The 22,286-nt window shown below is 38.3% G+C and overlaps 1 protein-coding gene across 10 annotated transcripts in view; it reads right to left on the bottom strand.

The window, feature by feature from the left end:
• The window catches only part of NCOA2 (nuclear receptor coactivator 2), a 250,335-nt gene that overhangs the window by 214,577 nt on the left and 13,472 nt on the right, over positions 1-22,286 (bottom strand). For all 10 annotated transcript variants that reach the window (XM_043507729.1, XM_043507732.1, XM_043507727.1 and 7 more), the window contains exon 2: positions 19,430-19,511. The gene's annotated coding sequence lies outside the window, so the exon portion shown is untranslated. The remainder of the gene's footprint in view (positions 1-19,429; positions 19,512-22,286) is intronic.

Here is a 22,286-nt window from a genome sequence, read left to right as displayed (position 1 = left end):
ATCTCCCGTCTCGTTGGAATTTTCCTGAGTGCGTGCGTCCCACACCCTCCTCAGTTCCTTCTCTAACGTGGAGAAATCATACTAGTATTCCAAAGTAGAGGGGAGAAAGGCGGGGAGTGGAGCACCCACAGGGACACACATCTCAAAGAACTTCAGTTGTTGCAAGGTGAGTAACTTCCCCTTCTTCTTAGGGTGTTGTCCCTGGGGGTGCTCCACTCTAGGTAAATGTGTAGCAGTTCCCACTATGGTCGGTGGGACTTTGGAGACGCGGCAGTGAGTACTGTAGAGAGTACCGTATGACCTACTGTGGTGTCTGCCATGGTATCTTGCATGATAGCATAGTGCTTGGCAAACATGTGTTCAGATGACCACATAGCCGCTTTACAGATGTCAGAAATGGGTACATTATGTAGGAAGGCAACGGATGTCGACATAGCTCGAGTGGAATGAGTTCTAGTGCCTTCGGGCGGTTGATGTCTTGACTGAGTGCCATCCTCTTGAAAAGTTCTTGAAATTGTTTAGTCATTCACGTTCTATGGAGGTGGAGGGAAGAGGACTCCATCTGGAGCTGATGGAGAGAGTCGGGGTCAGTGAGTCAGGATATGGTCCATAGCTCATGTTCTCAGGAGGGGGTTCAGGCACTCCAGAAGTGGACGGAGCTGGAGATCGAGGCATAAAAGGAGGTAGTGATTCGGTAGAAGAGGTTGGAGGGTGAGTGGTAGGAGGATGTGGACAACGGTACCACTGAGGCCAAGGCATAGGGTAGGAGAACCCAGATGCCCTCCACGGAGGGGTGAAGTAGGGAAACGGAGACTTGTGGTTGTGAGCCATGACCTGAGGCAGAAAAGGTTCCGGTGGAGGAGGAGAGGCAGGTGGGGAGAACTCCGCCTGCTGCTGTACATCAGGTTCGCTATCAGTAAAGGTAGCCAGTTCAGGTAGGGAGAGCGGCTGTTCAAAAAATGAGCCCTGTGTGTCCAGGAGCGGGGAGTTAGGCTTAGGTGGCACTGAGAGGTCACCTTGAGCGAGAACCTGTTGCTCCTGCTCCCTGGGCTGCGCTGAGCCTGGACTGTACTCTAGCGCATTGTCAATTGAAAGCCTCACCGGTGCCCTGGGGCATGTGGAGGAGCCCTGCAGGGGGTCCGCTGCTGGTGCCAGGGCAGGAGGCAGGCTCAGTGCCAACATTCTTCCTGGCACTGGAGCAGAGCGTGCAGTCCGCACCGTGACTATTTTTAGCCCAGAGGGGATCCGTGCTGACGGTCTTGTCAGCACTGTAGCAGAGTGCGCAGTCCGCACCGTGGCTATTTTTAGCCCGGAGAGGGTCGGTGCCGATGTTCTTGTCAGTACTGGAGCAGAGCGCGCAGTCGGCACCATGGCTATTTTTAGTGCTGAAGCACTTGATGCCACGGAAGCCTTCCCAGCACAGGAGGTCGGGTTCCTGCCTCTGCGGGAGCCACGGTGAGACGCTGTAACAGTCTGAGGCGCCTGCCTTCTGCGCTGTCAATACAGAGGGTAAGGATCTCGCGGGAGACCTTTTACCCTTGTTAAAAAGTCTCCCTCAGAGACTGTTGGGCTTCTTGCCTCTGCTACTGAGAGGGTAAAGCCATGCTCCCAATAGGCTGTGATCTGGCCGGGGAGCATGAGGGAGAGGGTTTAAACTTCCCCATCTCCGAAGGCAGCTGCAGAGATTTTTTCATTCGTTCATTTCATTTTTCATTTTTTTAAGCCGCACGTCCCTGTTGTGACGAGTCCTAGTCTTGAGTCTTGCACAGTAAAGACATTTTGCACGGACGTATGTTTCACCAAGGCACTTCACACATCATGAGTGCCCATCAGTCCTGGCATGGAGTCCTGACAAGAAACACGCTTCTTGAATCCTGAAGCCCCTGGCATATTGAACTAGAAATGGCAGGGGAAAGTGTCTCAGTGGGAGACAAGTCTGAGGCAAAAAGTTGTTTGTTTGTTTCTGGTTGTTGTTTTTTTTTTTTTAAACTAAGTAACTAAACTATGTAACTATGCTAAAGGAAGGGAAACAACTGGGATGTAACTAATAACTATTTCTATGTTCTGTGTTACTGTTTCCTACAGAGACCAGGGAAGAGAAGCAGCACTGCCCCAAGTTCTGTCTTCAGCGGAGGACAGTTGAGAAGGAACTGAGGAACGTACAGGACGCACACAATCAGGAAGATTCCAATGAGATGGGAGATACCAACTGAGTGCGTGCGTCCCGACGAGGCACTGCTACCAAAGATCCCTTCCAACCCTGATCTTCTATTCTATCTCCAATCAACAGCTCCAGGACGCACCGTCACCTAGATTGGAGCATCCACAGGGACAGCACTCGAAGAAGTAGTATTACATATTAGATATTTATCTCTACTCCATTTGCTACTAGCCATTGCCTTCTGGTTAAAGGACAGGTCTAGGAGTCAGATAATTTGGGTCCCATCTCTGCAACAGACTTTTCTATGTAACCTTGTGCAAGTCGTTTAAAAGCAAGGATATTTCCCTACCTCATAGGGTTGTAGTGAGGTTAATATTTGTCAGACATTCGTGTACTTCAGAGATAAGCACCACAAGAAATGCCACCAAATAAAAAAACATATAAATATTTTGGAGGAATCATAGGCCAAACTAATGATGACTGTTTCTACAGGCTACTAACTACTGTAAGATCCTGGAAAAAAAAAAAGTGAAAATGACTATAACTATAAAGGGTTCCCAAACTGTGATCCATGGATCATCTGCTGGTGTTCTGGGGAAAGCTATTGGTCACATGATGCTGACTCTCCTTACTTGCAAAATTGCATTAAAAAGAAAATTAAAAATATATCAAAACATTTTCCTATTACTATTTCCACATGTAAGCTGTTGCTGTAGTTGTCACAGGGACATTATGAGAGCATGAAGAGGAGGAGGTAGGTCTATAAGATAACTATTAAAATATGTCCACATTACTATCCAATCAGTGTTAGACTGAGCCATTCCTCTCGTTATGTCTAACCACTGCCTATAAAAACCATACTGAACTGTATTGTAGCACTTTCCATTTGTACTTCAGTATATACCTTATTTTTCCTATGCACACTATATCAGAGCTTTTTAATTGCTAAATTGTTTCTGAAGAGGAAACTTGATATTCTATAAGTTAGCTATTTGTCTACTCATTCATTTAAATGTGTCTGTATAAATACAGGCCAAGAAACTGTAGCCATAGTACTGACTACATTACTAAACTACATCTATAGCTTTAGAAATAGCAGCTAGCAAAACCAAAGTGTGTATGTATGTGAACAGCCTGGGTAGATTAGAGTATTTAAGTGCTCATTTTTTCTGACTTGAAACCTCGCATTGAGCCAAGACAAAGAAAGTCTGGTGGTTTATAGTCACATAATTTGGCACAACTATCAAGTCTTTATTCAGAACAGCTCCAGGTCTCGGCCAACACTGAGAATGACCCACCTTTCACCTAAAAGGGACACATCAGGGATATGGATACTTTGGCATGAAGGACAGATCAATTATCAAGACAAAATTCATCTACCAAGAATAATGAAATCATTCTTCTTCACACTCCTGGAGTAGTTTTGATCTGAGGATTTCCAAGGTGTTTTACAATTGTAATGAAGTAAGCCTCATAACACCCCTGTGTAGTAGGTACTTATATAGTGAACCCTACTAAATTCATGGCTGTGGGGGGGGGGGGGGATTACAGATGCTAAAATCTGGTCTCCCCTGTGAAATTTGGCTATTGTAGATGGCCGGTGGGGAGGGGGTGTCATAGGATTGCCACACTTACTTCTGTGCTGCTTTTGAGCAGTGTGCAGCTGCTGGCCGGGAGCTCAGCCCTGAAGGCACCGCCATCAGCCTGCAGTGGAGCAGAAGTGAGGGTGGCATGGTACCGTATTGCCACCCTTACTTCTGCGCCATCACCAGTAGCAGCTTGCTGCATCCAGGGGAGGATCTAAAAATCCTGAAACCTGACTACCCGAGAGATCACCTCTTTCCCCATGCCACGCTACCAGAGTTGAGGGCAGCACCTGAGCTTTAATTTCCCCTCTCTGAAAGAAGGTGGAAGCAGGTTAGGCATTCTGCACAAAGGCCTTCCATCTCTGGAACTCATTTCTACTCTTGCTTCAAAATAGCCTTAATCTCTTCACTTTCAGGGCATATATTTGGCAGGGCTCCTGCAGAGAGGTGAAGGCATGTAGAGTGGGATGGGGTACCCCCTGCTGTGGTATTTACTGGCGAGAATGTTAATTTTTTTTAAAAAAAAATCTGCTACACTATTCCTACTCTGGCACCATTATTTTCAGTAAATAATGGTAGCCTCAGCAATAGCAAGATATCTAGTTTGACATTAAACTAGCAGCCCAAAAGCAGCCCAATTGTTCAGCCCTAGAAATACTTCAAATACAAGTTCATGAGCCTGCTTACTTCTGGTCCAACTGACTAACCTTACTACAGCATCTACATTTTCCCAGAGCAGACAGAGGATTTCTTGTGAATGAATTGAAATAAATTTTAAAATTAGCATTTGATGAGAATATTGTAAAGAATACTGTACATTTTGTTTTAAAAATCTTTGTTCAATAATGTTATTAAAATGCTTTCCCCCTCTCTTAGAAAGCATGGAAAAGTAAAAGTAAGATTTTTAAACTCTCCAAGAAATTGGTGATTGTATTCTATTTCACGTACTTTCCCTGAATAAAAAAAAACCTCTGACGTCAGGGCTCTAACTTTCACAGCTGTCACCAGTTACAAAAAACAAACCAAGCCCAACCCATTAAATATATTTAATTAAAAAACTGAAGTGTTTGGGCCTTATTTTTGTGTATTAGTCTATACTTTTACATTTTTGTAAATTATTTTTGAAACAGCAGTAATAATTATATGGTAAATTAAAAACATTAACCAAAGTTATTAAAAACTGAAATCTCAACTGAAATAAATGCATCTGATATGTGATAAAACGATAATGGAACTACTGCAGGATGAGCTATGCTCCTAGCAGTGCTGGAGCTCAGCCCACAACTCATTTCAAAACTTATGTTAAAAAAAGCTTCTGATGTTTCTTAATATCTGCAATGCACAGCACACAGCTCATCTCCACTCAATCCTAAAGAGATGCTAAGAGCAGTTAAAATGATTTATTCCATAAGATTTTCATTGTATTAATTTATACTTGATGACATTAGAAATCATAGATGTTCAAAAATGCAATTTAATTTGTAACAAAGATACACGTAGCCTGCTAAAAGATGGACTAAGTATGTTACGTATCTTTTAAAGGTGATCTGCAATGGAATCGTCTCTCCCCTCCCACCAAAAAAACTCCCCACTGAGTATTATGCACTGAATGTCCAACATAAACAGAGTAAAAGGTAGAGCGAGTTCGTTGGGGGGAAAAGTTAGATTTAAAGTTGCAAGCTCAAGATAATAATGGCTGAATGCTCCTCTTACTTTGTTCATGCGGGATACTGAGCATTTTCAGCATTTTACATTTTCAGATGAACTTTAAATATTTATACAGGTTAAACACTACGTATATTAATATGCAGAATGTTTGGGGTTTCCTTCTTTACATTGTCAAAATGCAGAACTTATGTGTGTTCCATAATCTTAATATCATACAATAATTTATGAGTTTAAGGTATACCATTAACATAAAATCTATTTTTCTAAAAAATGAGTTAAAATTAATTGCCAATACAACACCACCTGTCTGATCCTCCAGTCAATTTATGTGGTTTAACAATCATTTTCTTTTAAACAAAAAAAAGTTTCCTTTGTTGAAGCTTGAAGGATACACACAAAACAAGAGTAAACTAAGGGCATGTCTACACTTATATCCGCAGAAATCGATTCCGGGGGATCGGGGTGGCGGTGGTCGATTTATCGCATCTAGTGAAGACGCGATAAATTGACTGCCGAGCGCTCTCCTGTCGACTCCGGTACTCCACCGGAGCGAGAAGCATAGGCAGAGTCAACAGGGGAGCATCAGCAGTCGAGCTACCACAGTGAAGACATTGCAGTGAAGACACCGCAGTAGATAGATCTAAGTATGTCGACTTCAGCTACGTTATTCACGTATTGCGTAACTTAGATCAATTCTCCCCCCCCCCAGTGTAGACCATACATGTTTGGCTTACTATACATGTACAAAAGAAGTAGTGAAATTGACCATACACAAAGTGAAAGCTAATACACAAAGTAAACAAAAACAACAAAATTAGTAGAATTTAGAAATTAAGGTGTTATTTGTAACAATAGTAAAATTAAAAATAAAAACCCTTGGTGTGTTTTTTTTTAAGCTGAAAGTATCTCTTCAAAAACAAGCCCCGTTTATGAAAATCCTTACTCACTAATCAAATACAGTCTCATTTTAAAATAACATTTCCTACATTGGACTTTACTAAGAGACTATATATGCAGGCTGGGAAGGATTAGATTTTTATTGGTAAATATCAATAAACATCAATTTCAGCATACACACAGCAACCAATGAAAAAATATTTCCATTGATGATAACTGATATTTACATATAGGCAAATGCTACTTGAGAAAAATGACTTGAGAAATTTTTAGAGTTTGATTTAAAGATATTTACTTGGTATATTGTAACATGTGACATTGACCATTTGTGTTAACAGCTATAAAGGGTTAACTTTTTGAATCTCAACATCTACTGTCATTAAATAATTGTCTGACCTCTTCCCCTCCCGCATAAGTTCCCATAACTATGGGTATTTAAGTCAACAAAAACTGAAAAACAATTCACCCATAATTTTGCACAACTGAAAATTTAAATTGATAAATATTGAAAAAGCTTAAAACATCGTTATCCATCCTTTACTTTAAAAAAAAAAAATCCAATTCTGCCAAGCCCGTGCATATACAGTACCTATAGTAACTTACAGATATCCCATTTTTCTTGAGCTGACCAAGACTGCACTGTATTTTCCCCCCCACTCCAGAACTTCCAAGTGCATTTTGTTTCCTGACCTACAGGGCCCTAAAACAAATAAAATAATTCTACAGAGGATTCAGAGAGTTTAACCCAATACTGAAGTGCTAAAGTAGAATTTCAGAGAGTACTTCCACAAAGATAATTTCACATTTAACAGAAGAGCAAATTAAAAGTCTAACTCTACTTACTTGATATTTTATCCAACAGTGTAAGCAAGCAAAATTACAGTTGACTCAAAACAATTTAGACTGATTCTCATTTAATAATATGGCAGGAGCCCATTGATCACAGGCTTAGCTGGTAAACTCCCTCCAAGACTTTTGAAAATTCCACTACTTCATGTCCTGCACACCTAATTGAAAATATGGCCTCTTATTTGACTAGTGTTTTCTGAAATGGAAAGCAAAAATGAGTAATTGTTCTGTGCACCTATATAAACCCAACCACCATAAAATCTGAGCAGTCCACGAACAGTAATGAATGTATCCTTACACCCAGCCATGTGAAAAATATAAGCCTCATTTTACAGATGGACAACTGAGGCATAGATGGTTGAAATGACTTGCCCAAGATCACACAGGGAGTCTATGGCAAAACTGGGAGCTGATAACTGATCTCTTGACTTCCTAGCCAGTGCCTAAAGCACAAGGCCATCCTTTCTCCCTAACTCCTTTGGATGTAATTATACATATAGGACAATTTTATGGGATTAAATGTGATTTCTACCACAAATTCAAATGTCATTTTAGAGTTAAACTCTCAAATTCTTAACTATTTCTCTATAAGGTTGGCTGCCACCTTACTGGAGTTGTTTGTTGATGATGGTGCACTCCTAGACACTAAAAAGGCCAACAGAACAAATTTTCATAGTTGGCTACCAACAAGCCTGCAAAAAGGTACTCAACTGCTTGTTGAGTATTCAGCACAGGAGTAGCTTGAGCTTGTGGCATCAGTAAAGAACTACTGGAGCCCACCACTAGGTGTTATATATAAGATACAAAATTAGCAGATACTATGAATGAAGCAACATGAAAAAAATAGCTGCATATGTATATCAGCTCATCTCAGATAAACAAAACTTAGTTTTGTGGAAAAATTATACATTGTTTTATTTTGTTTGTTTGGGGTTTGTTTGTTTGAAGAAAAAAAACTAATTTTCAATTATAAAAATTCAGAAAAGTTTCTTAACTGACCCTATGTATATTATATGCTCACACAAAACCTTATGCTGCGCTAATTTACTCTTCTCCCTCTCCCCAAGATATTGTCACTATTACAAAACAACTAGAGCTATCGATTAAATCAGTTAACTCACACAATTAACTCAAAAAAATTATCACGATTCATCGCAGTTTTAATCGCACTGTTAAGGAATAGAATACCAAGTGAAATTTATAAAATGTTTTTGGATTTTCTTCTACATTTTCAAATATATTGATTTCCATTACAACATAGAATACAAAGTATATAGTGCTCACTTTATATTATTATTTTTGGTTACTAATATTTGACCTCTAAAAAGGATAAACAAAAGAAATAGTATTTTTCAATTCACCTCATACAAATACTGTAGTGCAATCTCTGTCATGAAAGTGCAACTTACGAATGTAGATTGTTTTGTTTTTGAGTGCATTTATGTAACAACAACAAAAAATGTAAAACTTTAGAGCTTACAAGTCCATTCAGTCCCACTTTTTATTCAGCCAATCGCTAAGAGAAACAAGTTTGTTAACATTTATGGGATACAATGCTGCCTGCTTATTATTTACAATATCACCTGAAAGCGAGAACAGACGTTCACACTTTTGTAGCCAGCACTGCAAGATATTTAGGTGCCAGATATGCTAAACTTTTGTATGCCTCCCTCATGCTTCCACCACCATTCCAGGGGACATGCTTCCATGCAAGCAGCGGCGGATGATGACCCAGCATGTGTTGTTTAAGAACACTTTCACTTCAGATTTGACAAAACACAAAGAAGGTACCAATGTGAGATCTCTAAAGATAGCTACAGCACTTGACCCAAGATTTAAGAATCTGAAGTGCCTTCCAAAATCTGAGAGAGACAAGGTGTCCACAGAAGCCTTAAAAGAGAAACATTCTGATGTGGAAACTACAGAACCCGAACTACCAAAGAAGAAAAAAAAAAAAAAAATCAATCTTCAGCTGGTGTCATCTGACTCAGATGATGAAAATGAACATGTGGCAGTCCGCACATTGTTGACATGATTGGATTGTTATCAAGCAGAACCCGTCGTCAGCATTGACACCTGTCCTCTGGAATGATGGTTGAAGCGTGAAGGGACATATGAATCTTTAGTGCATCTGGCATGTAAATATCTTGCAAGGCTGGCTACAACAGTGCAAGCGAACACCTGTTCTCACTTTCAGGTGAGATTATAAACAAGAAGCAAGCAACATTATCTCATGCATATGTAAACAAACTTGATTGGCTGAACAAGAAGTAGGACTGAGTGGACTTGTAGGCTCTAAAGTTTTACATTGTTTTGCTTTTGAGCGCAGGGGTTTTGTTTTTTTTTTTTTTACATAATTCTGCACTTATAAATTCAACTTTCATGATAAAGAGATTGTATGACAGTACTTGCAATGGGGAACTGAAAAATACTATTTTTTTTGTTTTTTTACAGTGCAAATATTTGTAATAAAAATGAATATAAACTGAGCACTGTACACTTTGTATTCTGTGTTGCAATTGAAATCAATATATTTGAAAATGTAGAAAACATCCAAAAATATGGAAATAAATAGTATTCTATTATTGTTTAGCAACGTGATTAATCACAATTAATTTTTTTAATTGCTTGACAGAGTTAAAAACAACAATTTTCCTTATTAACTGCTTCCTTGTCAGCAACAAGCAAAATCAATAAAAATACAGCAGAAATCTCTTCTGTAAATTCAACTAATGCAAATCAGAGAGTATTTTCAATTAGGAGTGCTACAGAACATTTCTTCTACATTGCTGATAGCAAGTTTACACTTTTTTGTGGTGGGAGGAGGAAGTTCCTTTATTCCCCTTTTGAAATCCAATCCTGGTAAAAAGGTGGGCTTTTTTTCCCTTTTCCTAAGCAAACTCTAGAAGAGTAGGTGATGTTCCTCTTTCAATTACAGCAGCATAACTTCAGTGGAATTATTCTGTGTTTACACAAGCATAACAGAACATAATATGGTTCATATGTCCAAATTATCACTCAATTTATAAACCTATTTTTCACAAAATTAAAATAGTAAAAGTAGTATAAAAATCATGTCAACATCAGTGGAAGTATATTAATTTTTCATTATATTTTAAAAGAACTTTTCAGCTTTTTTTAAAAAAAAAGCATAACTGTGTATTCCTCACTTTGCTAAGCACATAGTCGAAAGCTCACATTTTTGCTTTTCCCCAGGTTTTCTGTGCTAGTGACACATCTAACTACATGTTACTCTGATCTTACTTACACAGTTCTTTTAGGTCTTCGAGATGTTTGAATCAATCACTGTTTACACTGACTTGATCGAAGAGTGTCAAATGGAGAAGCCACTAGGTAAAAACATCCACAATGCATTAACAACAATGGGAAACTCTTTTATATTAAAACACTTGTAGTCAAATGTATTCAATTTCTGTTACCACTAATGGACAATTTAAGTGGCTGATATGAAGAGTTCACAGCCATGGTGCAATCTGCTCAGACCCACCCACCACCTCTCTACTAATTTTTGTGTAGATACATATTTTGTCACAGAAACTTGGTGGAACGATGATAATCAATGGGATATGGTAATACCAGAGTACACAATATACAAGACTGAAAGAGTAGTTCATGCTGTGGGGGAGTGGCATTATATGTGAAAGAAAGCACAGAGTAAAATATAGTAAAAATCTTTGATTAATCCAACTGCCACTGATATGGATACGAATTCCATACTTGAATAGTTAAGAGTATAGCTGCAATAATATACTACTGACCACCTGACCAGGATGGTGACAGAGACTGCAAAATGCTCAGGTAGATTAGAAAGGCTACAAAAATAGAAAACCCAATAATAATGATGGAGGATTTTAACTATCTCCAGATTGACTGAGAACATGTCACCTCAGGATGGGATGTAGAGATAAAATTTCTAGGTAACCATTAATGACTGCTTCTTGGAGCAGCTCCTGGAACCTATAAGGGGAGAGGAAATTCTTGCTTTAGTCCTAAGTACTGCACAGGATCTGGTCCAAGAGGTGAATGTAGCCGAACCGCTCAGTAATACCAATCATAATGTAATTAAATGTAACATCATTGTAGGAGGGGAAATACCAAAGAAACCCACTACAGTAATATTTAACTTAAAAAAAGGGAACTACACAAAAATGAGGAAGCTAGTTAAATAGAAACTAAAAGGAATAGGAATGAGAGTGAAATGCCTGCAAGCTGCATGGAAACTATTTTAAAACACCATAATATATGTGCAAACTAAATGTATACCCCAAGTAAAAAACAAAAACAAAAACAAACAGTAAGAGGACCAAAAAATGCCACCATAGCTAAACACCAAGAGTAAAAGAGGCTGTTAGAGGAAAAAAGGCATAGTTTAAAAACCAGAAATCAGATCCTACTGAGGAAAATAGAAAGCATAAATTCTGGCAAGTGGAATGTAAAAGTGTAATTAGGCAGGCCAAAAGAGAATTTGAAGAGCAACTAGCAAAAGACACAAAAACCAAAACAACAAAATTTGTTTTTAGTATCTCAAAAGCAGGAAACCTGCCAAACAATCAATGTGGCTATTGGATGGTCAAGATGCTAAAGGAGCACCTAAGGAAAACAACGTTGCTGTGGAGAAGCTAAATGAATTCTCTGCATCAATCTTCACTGCAGAGGGAGATTCCCAAACCTAAAGCATTCTTTTAAGGTGACAAATCTGATGAACTGTTGCTGATGGAAATGTCAGAGGAGGTTTTGGAACATACTGATGAATAAGAGTAATAAAATCACCAGGACCAGATGGTATTCACCCAAGAATTCTGAAAGAACTCAAATATGAAATTGCAGAGCTACTAATTGTGGTACGTGATCTATCGCTTAAATCAGCCTCTGTACCAGATGACTGGAGAATAGGTAATGTAACACCAATTTTTTTTTTAAAAGGGCTCCAGAGGCAATCCTGGGGATTACAGACCAGTAAACCTATTTTCAGTATCAGGCAAATTGGCTGAAACAATAGTAAAGAACAAAATTATCAGACATGTAGATGAACTCAATTTTCTGGGAAGTAGCAACACTGCTTTTGCAAAGGGAAATCATGTCTGACCAATCTATTAGAATTCTTTGAAGGGGTCAATAAACATGTGGACAAGGGTTATCCAGTGGCAAGGTCCTCTCATAGATCAGTAACTGGTTAAAAAGACAGGAAACAAAAGGTGGGAATAAATGGTCAATTTTCACAGTGGAGAGAGGTAAATAGAATGATCCCTCTAGGATCTGTACTGGGACTATTCAACATATTCATAAATGTTCTGGGTAGAGATGTAAACAAACAACTAGGTAGCAAAGTTTGCAGATGATACTAAATTACTCCAGATCATTGAGTCCAAAGCTGACTGCGAAGAGTTGCACAGGGATCTCACAAAACTAGGTGATGGAGCAACAAAATGACAGAGGAAAACTGCTGTTGATAAATGCAAAATAATGCACATTGGAAAACACAGTTTAAACTATACGTACAAAATGATGGGATCTAAATTAGCTGTTACCACTCAAAAAAGATCTTGGAGTCATTGTGGCTAGTTCTCTGAAAACATCTGCTCAATGTGCAGCAGCAGTCAGAAAAGCTAACAGAACGACAGAATGTTAGAACCATTAGGAAGAAGATAGAGGAGACAGTAAATATAATGCCACTATAAATCCATGGTACCCCCACATCTTGAATACCGAACGTAGTTCTGGTTGCCCCATCTCAAAAAAGATACATTAGAATTGGGAAAAGTTCAGAGAAGGGCAACAAATATGATTGGGGGTATGGAACAGCCTCCATACGAGAAGAAATTAAAAAGACTGAGACTGTTTATCTTAGAAAATAGACAACCGGGAGGTGGGACAGGAGAGAATATGATGGAAGTCAATAAAATCATGAATGGTGTGAAGAAAGTGAATTGGGAATTGTTACTCCTTCACATAACAGAAGAACCAGGGGTCCTCCAATGAAATTAACACACAGAAGGTTTAAAACAAAACATAAGGAAGTACTTTTTCACATAACGCACAGTCAACTTGTGGAACTTGTTTTCAGGGGTTGTTGTGAAGGCCAAAAGCGTAACTGGGTTCAAAAAAGAATTAGATAAGTTCATGGAGAATAGGTCCATCAATGGCCATTAATCAAAATAGTCAAGGGCACAACCCCATGCTCTGGGTGTCCCTAAATCTCTGACTGCCATATGCTGGGATTGAACAACAAGGGATGGATCAATCAATAATTGCCCTATTCTGTTCATTCCATTTGAAACATGTTACCAACCACTGTCAGACACAGGATACTGGGCTAGATGGACCATTGGTCTGATGGACTATTGGCTAGTCTTATGTTTTAAGTGAAACTAATCAACAATGAAAAATAAAACTGAAAACATTCAGCTAGAGCCTAAATTCAAAGACTTCCCATTAAAAATATTTACGAAGAGGAACCAAACAAAGATAAACAGAAAATTTATTAACCCTGTGTGAAATTCACACCCATTGGTCACTTTCTTCTAGAGAAAAAAAAAAACAAAACAGTATTTATGCCTTTCAAGCCCACTCAGAATGCAACCCTAACTACAGAGTTGTTACCAGGCACTTCCCTAATACGGTCCCTGCCCCACAGCACTTACCATTTCAATAGACAAAGAAAGATGGGAGAAAGGGAGTCATCCCCCTTTTACAGGTGAGAGATTAATGCTTTGCCCAGGTCACACAGAAAACCTGTGGCAGATCAAGGAACTGAACTCAGACCTCATAAATCCAAGCCCAATGCTTTAGCAATTGGATCATCACTCCTCTCCTGGTTCAAAATTAAAGTGTGTCTACTGGAGCACTAAAATACCATTAGGAAGAGAACCACATTTTAGCCTGTTCTTGTTGGCAAAGTGCTCGTATGGTTATCCTCACCACTGGTGGTCAAGGATGAACTGATTTGCTGGCTAATGACCCTCCAAAACTATTTTACATACTTCTAGACTGTTTCACTGTAGATTCTAAGCACAAAATTAAAAGCCAGATGTAGTACCTTACTGCAATAAAAGTACCAAACAATGGCAGAGGGGGCAGAATACGGCCCATAGTAATAAAACTAGTATAGTGCTGTCCAGAAAGTAACTTCAGAATGAATGCTTCTCCTCCCACCCAGGATACTGCAGGCTTTTTAATGCAGATTTATAATATACATGTACTATCTATACTTTGTATGTATGAATATCAGTATTTCTCACCTTTGTTTATGGTGGGAAGGCAACAGCATGATTTTGTAAAACAGTTTTAACACAATTTGTCCAGTCCACAACAGCAGAGAAAGTTACTTCACATTATCTGCTAGCCAGAACCATATTTAAAACAAATTTCAACACAGCTGTAGACAGAAAGGGAAGCTACCACTCAATCACCTCTTGTACAATTGTGTAACACTGCTTTAGCCAATCATTTAAATTATCTGAAAGGAGAGAAATAACTCAGTAATTTTACAAAAAATTCAGAGTCAGTTTGCAGGTATTCAATGGAACCATTATATTTTTAAAGTCCTTTTAGAGCCAAGTATCTTTATTTTTTATAAATGAAAGATTAAAAAGGGATTTAAATTTACATAGTAGAAGTATTTCCCTCCCTTCCTGCAGGTATGATTCGTGGAACTCCATGCTATTTTGATAAAGAGTTTCAGGGGAGAGGAAGGATGGGAAGAAGATGAGGTAAAAATCTGAAAAGAACTTCTAAATGTATAAACTAAAATCTGGTATTTGAGCAACATGCCAGTCATAAGGCTATAGACACACTACTCAAACTTTAGAAAATACATTCGTATGATCAGCTTCCTTAAAATCCCAGAGGAATTATTTTGGTCAAGTACATGGGATCCTAGAAAAATGTTTAAATGATTAAGGTATAAACAACTTCTTTTTAAAGGCCTGGTCTACTCTACGAATTTATATTAGTCTAACTACATCACTCAGAGATATGGAAAATCTACACCCTTGAGTGATGCAGTTATACCAACTGAACTCCTGGTGTAGACAGCGCTATGTTGATACAAGGAGCTTCTGCTGTCGATGTAGCTACTGCCTCTCAGGGAGGTACAGTTCCTACAATTATGGGAGAAGCTCTACCATTGGCATACGTAGCAGCTTCACTAACCACTGCAGCTCTGCAAGTGTGGACAAGCCCAAAGCTGATAAGACTTTAGTGATGATAGTTCATTTTGAAACTGGATTCAGAAATAAACGTTGGCTTTATTAAAAAGAAGTTGTATAACTTTTCACAATAAATCTTTTCATATAAAAAATAATGAGGTTGCAATGGCACTTTGTCAGACATTAGCTTAATAAACTTGACATTCGCTTGGTACTTTAGCCAGTAAAGTTAGTTTTCTGTTTGAGTATCTGCTACTTTAATGCTCTGGCATTGTGGCATCATTACAAAAATAGAAATTCAACCACATTAACATACAGACATGTGTCTGTGGATCTTTAATTTACTGTACTGTAAAGCTGCCAGATAAACAGATCAGTGGAATTCAATTTTCAGAAAACCAAGGCAAAATCTACTGGCCTTGATCCAAGTTTTCAGTGTCATTGTCAAGCCCTATATTTAATTAATACTATTTACTGTCAAGATCTGAGTTGGGTAGATCTTTCACCAGCCTCAATTTGGAGGCTAAGGGCAGGCAGCGAGGAATATTTGCCTGAGTAAATGCATGTCATCTTCCTTGATGATACAAGTGCTCAGTTGTCCTGTTCTTGACCCCTGTAGCATTCCCAGGCTCTAACACTGATGACACAGTGCAATCAATCTACATTTATTATATATATTGTGACAGGGTCGGGCCAGATGGCTGTAGGAGAGTAATAGAAGGCAGATATATTAGCCCCAGGCTAAGTAGGTCCCTTTTCCCTGAGTAAGGTAACAGGGAAGGTTCCAGAACAATCAGGAACCTTCTGGAGACAATTAAGACAGGCTGATTAGAACACCTGCAGCCAATCAAGAAGCTGCTAGAATCAATTAAGGCAGACTAATCAGGGCACCTGGGTTTTAAAAAGGACCTCACTTCAGTTTGTGGTGTGCATGTGAGGAGCTGGGAGCAAGAGGCACTAGGCGCTGAGAGTGAGAATGCAGACTGTTGGATGACTGAGGTGTACCAGCATTATCAGACACCAGGAGGAAGGTGAGCAGGCCATGGGGAAGTAGCCCAGGGAGTTGTAGCTGTCGCACAGCTGTTCCAGGAGGCACTCTAGACAGCTGCATTCCACAGGGCCCTGGGCTGGAACCCAGAGTAGAGGAGGGCCCGGGTTCCCCCCAGATCTTCCCAACTCCTGGTCAGACACAGGAGTCGTCGACCTGGACCGTGGGTTCAGAAAAACGGCCAAGCTGAGGCTGCTGTGAAGCTCCAAGGCGAGCAAATCCGCCAATAAGCGCAAGACCCACCAAGGTAGAGCAGGAACTGTGTGTGTGTGTGTGTGTGTGTGTGTGTGCGCGCGCGCGCGCACGCGCACACGCACACACACTTTCCTCTGATGACGACTTTCTTCTGCAAATGTGTATATACTGTGCTTTAGTCAATATAAAAAGGTTGTGAGCAAAATAAGCAATATAATGAAAAACCTCATTCAAGGTCCATTATTCAGCCATAATTTTGTTCATTTATTAAATATTGGTTAAGTTAGTTTCCAGTTATCCCCTTATTTCCAAAATATTTTTCATTTAATTCATTTTAAATTAAAAAGTTAAAAGTAACTATTTTAATGTAGTCACTTAAGAAAAGAGGATCTCAAACACAGTGTTTATCTTTTAAACAGTCCTATCACATATAATATTTCATATTCATATTTCTCCAACATAATAAGCAGCTCAGTAGCACAGCACCTGCTCTCATGCAACACATCCATTGAATTTAAAGTGAATTTTACATGTGTGAAGACTGTATACTCAGAGACAGACCTGTATATTATTTAAAACTATCATTTATTTTTAAACAACCTTACCCATTAACTTAATTTATATTTTTGCTATTCATGGGGGTTTTTTAAAAAATAACTTTAATGCTTCAATAATCAATCTTCTTTGATTTTACAAGGATGTCAAAAAGTGTTAAACTTATGGTATCACAATCATTTTCACATCACAAAAAACCAGAAAGGTCAATGCCCACTCCCAATGGCTGGAAATTGATCTATGGGCTGTACCTGTCTAATCTTAACAGAAGATCACTGCTCAGAGTTTCAAATAAAGGTGAAAGACCCAGTGGTCACTGACAATATGCCGTGCAGAAAATTTCTCTCCTGAACCCAGATTAGGCGACCATATTAATCCTGTTTGAGGGAAAATCACTATAGCTAAACGTCTAATTCAACCTTGATATACCACTGGTGTACAAGTATTCAAGGAAAAATAAAAAATTGCTAGTAAACCAGATTTTTCCACTACCAAAAACAGAGAATTCTGATCATATTTGGAGAAAAACACACTTCTCACTTATTTTTAATCTCAAAGAATGGTCATGTGTTCTTCTACTGCCTAGTTTGAAACATTTTTTTAACCCAAATCTCTGTACATATGTGCAATCCTCATATACACCTCTTCAAACTTTAATTAAAGCACATCAAACTTCTTTGATCAATTAGTAGACTTTATTTTATTCCAATTTATTATACATCTTCTCCAGAATTTGTATATCCATCTGGAAGTAAGGTGTTCATAAATGGTTACAATACCAAGTATATAAAATTATGCTACCATAAAGCTTTTTATTAACTGCAAAATATTTAACTGCACACATACTTTAAGGTTTTCACTTTTACTAATTGTTTTGATTTTTTGAAATGCGGGAAAGCACTACTCAAAATGTTTAGGAAAATAGATAGATTACAGAATCTTCTCTTTCCTGTCTATAGCGAGACTGTGATCTGCATATTATAATTATGCACATCAAATTAATAAAGAGCTTCCTAGATATCAGAGTTTAAGTTCTGCATCTTGTGTGCAATTTGTGGTACAATAGTTTAAATTAAGAAAGACAGGTTAATATATGTTTATACAATTAAATTGAATATCAGATTATAAACTTTCATTGAATGAGTCTGAATTAAGAATGATTTTGATAAGACAAAATAAATAGTTAAAAAAAGCAAAAAAGAGGTAGCAGACAATGCCATTTAGTCTTTGTATATTTTAGTCTGTTATTTTCATTTATTGACAATAAAGAAAAGTGGGTTTTTGTTTTTATTTTTTTAAGGAAAATTCTTTTTGCTCTCTAAAATTTGCTTAATATAACTGTAAAAGATGAAAAGATACCCGACACAGATATACATATTTTAGCCCATAATTTTTCAATGTTTTGCAAACTGCTAAACACATTAAGAACCTTGTTACTTAGCATAACTACCTACCTGCATACTTAATATGTTCAAGTCTCAAAAATGCACATTTATAATTTGTCTTCAGTAAGTCATTCTACAACACATTAAAGGGAACATATTTTCTTGAGAATCCTGAAAGGAGTCTCACACAAAAAGAAAATAATATCTCTAGATTTTATACAGAACCTTCTAAATTATTATGGAGTATCACTATTACGTTAAACAAGCCTATTTATTTATCTTCTGCTGCTAAGTTTTGTTAAACTACAAAATTACCATCAGTTTAAAACAAGCTACAGGAGGTCTCTTTTTACTCACTCTCAGAGGTATTATCCCTTCTCGTGAATGGATTCAGACAGGTATATTATTCATGAGCAATTAGTTATTTGGTTATCATTATATTTGTTTCAGCCACAATGTACGTAGTTTATTAGTGATGGTAGAAGGAAAGAGTTCTATTATTACAACACAACCTTTACTATAAGAAAGGCCATACATCTGGAAAGTAAAAAGTCCATTACCTAGATGATAAAAGTATTTATTTGGTTTAATCTTAAAATATACTACTCCTTGAGTAGCTTCAGCATATATTTGTTTACTTTCTTTCCCAACACAGGACGGCACCCTGGATCCTACGCTCTTGTGAGTAGTCCTTACATGAGTAGTCCAGCCAAAAATATTTTCACAATGAGACTTTGAAAATTTCTTTTCTTACTCGTATTGTATTAATTAGTTTGTATGTTATCTAAAGACAGGTTTTTTATGTCTGTGCTCTAAATATTCAGATCAAAACTCCTTACTTGATCATCAATTCTCTACTGAAAGAGCTATAACTGTAGCAACAGTGTTTAAATGTATTTAGTTTATAGATAACTCACCAAGACTCAGTGAGGCAGTCAAATCAGTTCTGTAGGTCATGTGTGTGTGTGAGCTTCAGTACTCAGATACATCTCAAGTGTGCTATAAACAGAAGTAAAAGAGAAATGTTAGCCTTTTTGAATAGAGAAACTGAAATTACATTAATATTGCAGTATGTTTAACATAATGTACTGATCATTAGCTGAGAAAGTGAGCACTATAAACTTTGCAGTGTGATATCTGGTTCAGAGATCACCGTATAATTCTGGTTTCAGACTATCCTTACTTCTCATTCTGACTGACAAGAAAAACGGAGGTATGAATTAAAGCTGCTCACCTATACGCTAAGACTTATGTAAGACCCTTCCCCCCCACCCCAAAGCAACCAACCATAAAAAAAAAAGTGCTTTGAGGAAAATGGTATTTAGAGCGTAGGAAGAATTACATTCTTGATCATGGCCCTATTCACTTAGATACCTTTTAAAAATAAATTCTGTTAACTTCTTACACTCACAAGTGGCACATCACTCAGTAATTGGCCATTCTTAGACGCTATCACCAAGGAATAGATGTCAATCTGGACAATATGTTTACATGCACTGCAATTAATTTGGTAGGTGTTTTGGATACATACATTTCCACTACAGCATTTAAAAAGCATGTTGGTACTAGAGAACACAAATATGTGATACTTTAAGTTTGTCTTCATTTCTGCTTGATTTAATTTAATTGTCTGTAATCCTGTTTTATAGTGACAACTAATACAACTAGGGGAAGAGATGGTTCAGAAGATTGGTGCAAAGATAAAATGACTAATCTTTAGACATTTGAAAAATATTATCAGACACCTAAAATCCAGAGGCAGATAGCAAAGTTTAGTCAGTCCCTAATGAGGCAGGTCCAGGGACACTACTAGGGTGACCAGACAGCAAGTGTGAAAAATCAGGACAGGCGGTGGGGGTAATAGGAGCCTATATAAGTAAAAGACCCAAAAATAGGGACTGTCTCTACAAAATTGGGACATCTAGTCCCCCTGGACACTTCTAAAGCTCCAGTCCTCAACCACTGAGAAAGTAGAAGAGAGTGCTGGATGCTGTCCTTAGAACCTAGTTAAGTAACTCCATTTTTCATAGAAGTGTTTCATCTGAAGGTTCTCTCTGTAGCCAGAAGGATGGTATAGGTAGAAGAGGCTGTCTTCTCCACCTTCTCCTGAACACTACCACCAATCAGTCTCCTGACTTTTGAGGGGATGAGGTCTGCTACTCTTAACTCTTTTCCCAGCATCCTAGCTGCTATAAGGTGTGGGGTGGGGGAATAAGGAAATATTCTCCACTATTCTCCTCCTCCAAAGTCATTTTTGGGTCTTCTTCGCTTTTTTGAATAGATCCATAGCTATCTTCTTCTGCTGTTCACAGCAAAGTGAAATTAACCTGATTCTTGACATCACTGCAGCCCACATGGGGGGTTCCGAATAGCAACTATGGAACTGACAAGTATTTATTAAATTCAATCTGTCCCACTTCGCAAAGCTATGAGAAATAACAGAGGCACAGGAGCTATCTGTCTGAAGACTACGACAGCACTCGATGGGAAGCCTCACAATGGGAAAGTTATTGTCACAACCTAAATTCTGCAAAAATTGGTCATTTAGCTTGTGCTCCAGAATAGAAATGTAATTGTTGCATCCAAAATAACTGAAAAAATATGGAATTAGTTAATTTTAATGAAAAGTGTCAGAGAGGCACAGAGACTGAAATTCTCTTGTTGGCCAGATAATAGGTACTGTATGAACGTATTCGAACCAACTCGCCCTCCAAATGTGTCTCAACTGTGAAATGGGCTGTAGGGGAGAAACAATTGCTCAGAGGGAGAGAGAAGTTTAGCATCTCTGCACATCCATTTCTTGACTTAGATACTGAATTGCAAACAAAGATGCCAATGTCAATTGTGGTATGGTTCTTGGGATGCAGAAACTTGTCTCGAGAAAACCAGATAGAAACCACCTAATTCATATCAAACAGGTGACTCATCAGCTCTCAAATTTGAATTCAATATTTGTATTACAGTAGTTCTCAAAGGCAACAATCAGGATCAGGGCCCCTTTGTGCTATTATTACATGTATATTGTAGGAACATAGAGCCCTTGTCATGGACCAGGCTCTGACAGTGCTAGAGACTGTACAGACAAAGAACAAGAAGACAGGCTAGGTACTGTACAAAACACATGAACAGACAGCATCTGCCTTGAAGACCTCACAGTCCAAGAATAGTGGTAAACTTTCAGTCACTAGCCGGGGCTATATTTGAACTAGAGGTGAAAGATACCATGTCCTACTGAGTCCCTCTGCCCAGTCATCTAGTTATCCCAGGGAAACCTTTTTAAAGCTAAACAGGACAACAAAATATAGCTGATATATCCCAGGTGTAGCCAATATTACACATTTTTATTATTTTGAACAACTTTCACTCAAGTGGCAATATCCCTTCCATGCACAATGCAATCGCAATGGAACATAATCACACACAAAGTACATATGGCAGTACTGAAGGCGCATTTTCCTACGTCTGTAGTAGGTGGCCCACCAGTTAAGCAATTAACATCAATGTACTACTGCTTAACTGAGAACAAGACAGTGAATGACTATCCCTCTCAGAGATGCACCCAGAAGAGATCCCCATCTTGAGTGGGCAAGCAAAGTGAATTAAATATTTCTATCTTTGGTCATATACATTTAGTCTTCAGACTCTTGCAACATGAGCACTAACAGCAACACATTCTGATTGTGCCTTCCAGGTATATGCAAAGATGAGCAATCAAAGGAATACCAAACAGCAGAACTGTAACAAGGTAAATGAATATATTCAGCCTCGATTACA

This window comes from Dermochelys coriacea, chromosome 2 (genome assembly GCF_009764565.3).
Source record: "Dermochelys coriacea isolate rDerCor1 chromosome 2, rDerCor1.pri.v4, whole genome shotgun sequence".
Lineage (NCBI taxonomy): Eukaryota > Metazoa > Chordata > Testudines > Dermochelyidae > Dermochelys > Dermochelys coriacea.
The sequence above is the reverse complement of the archived record's forward strand: the minus strand, read 5'-3'. Positions and strand labels throughout refer to the sequence as shown.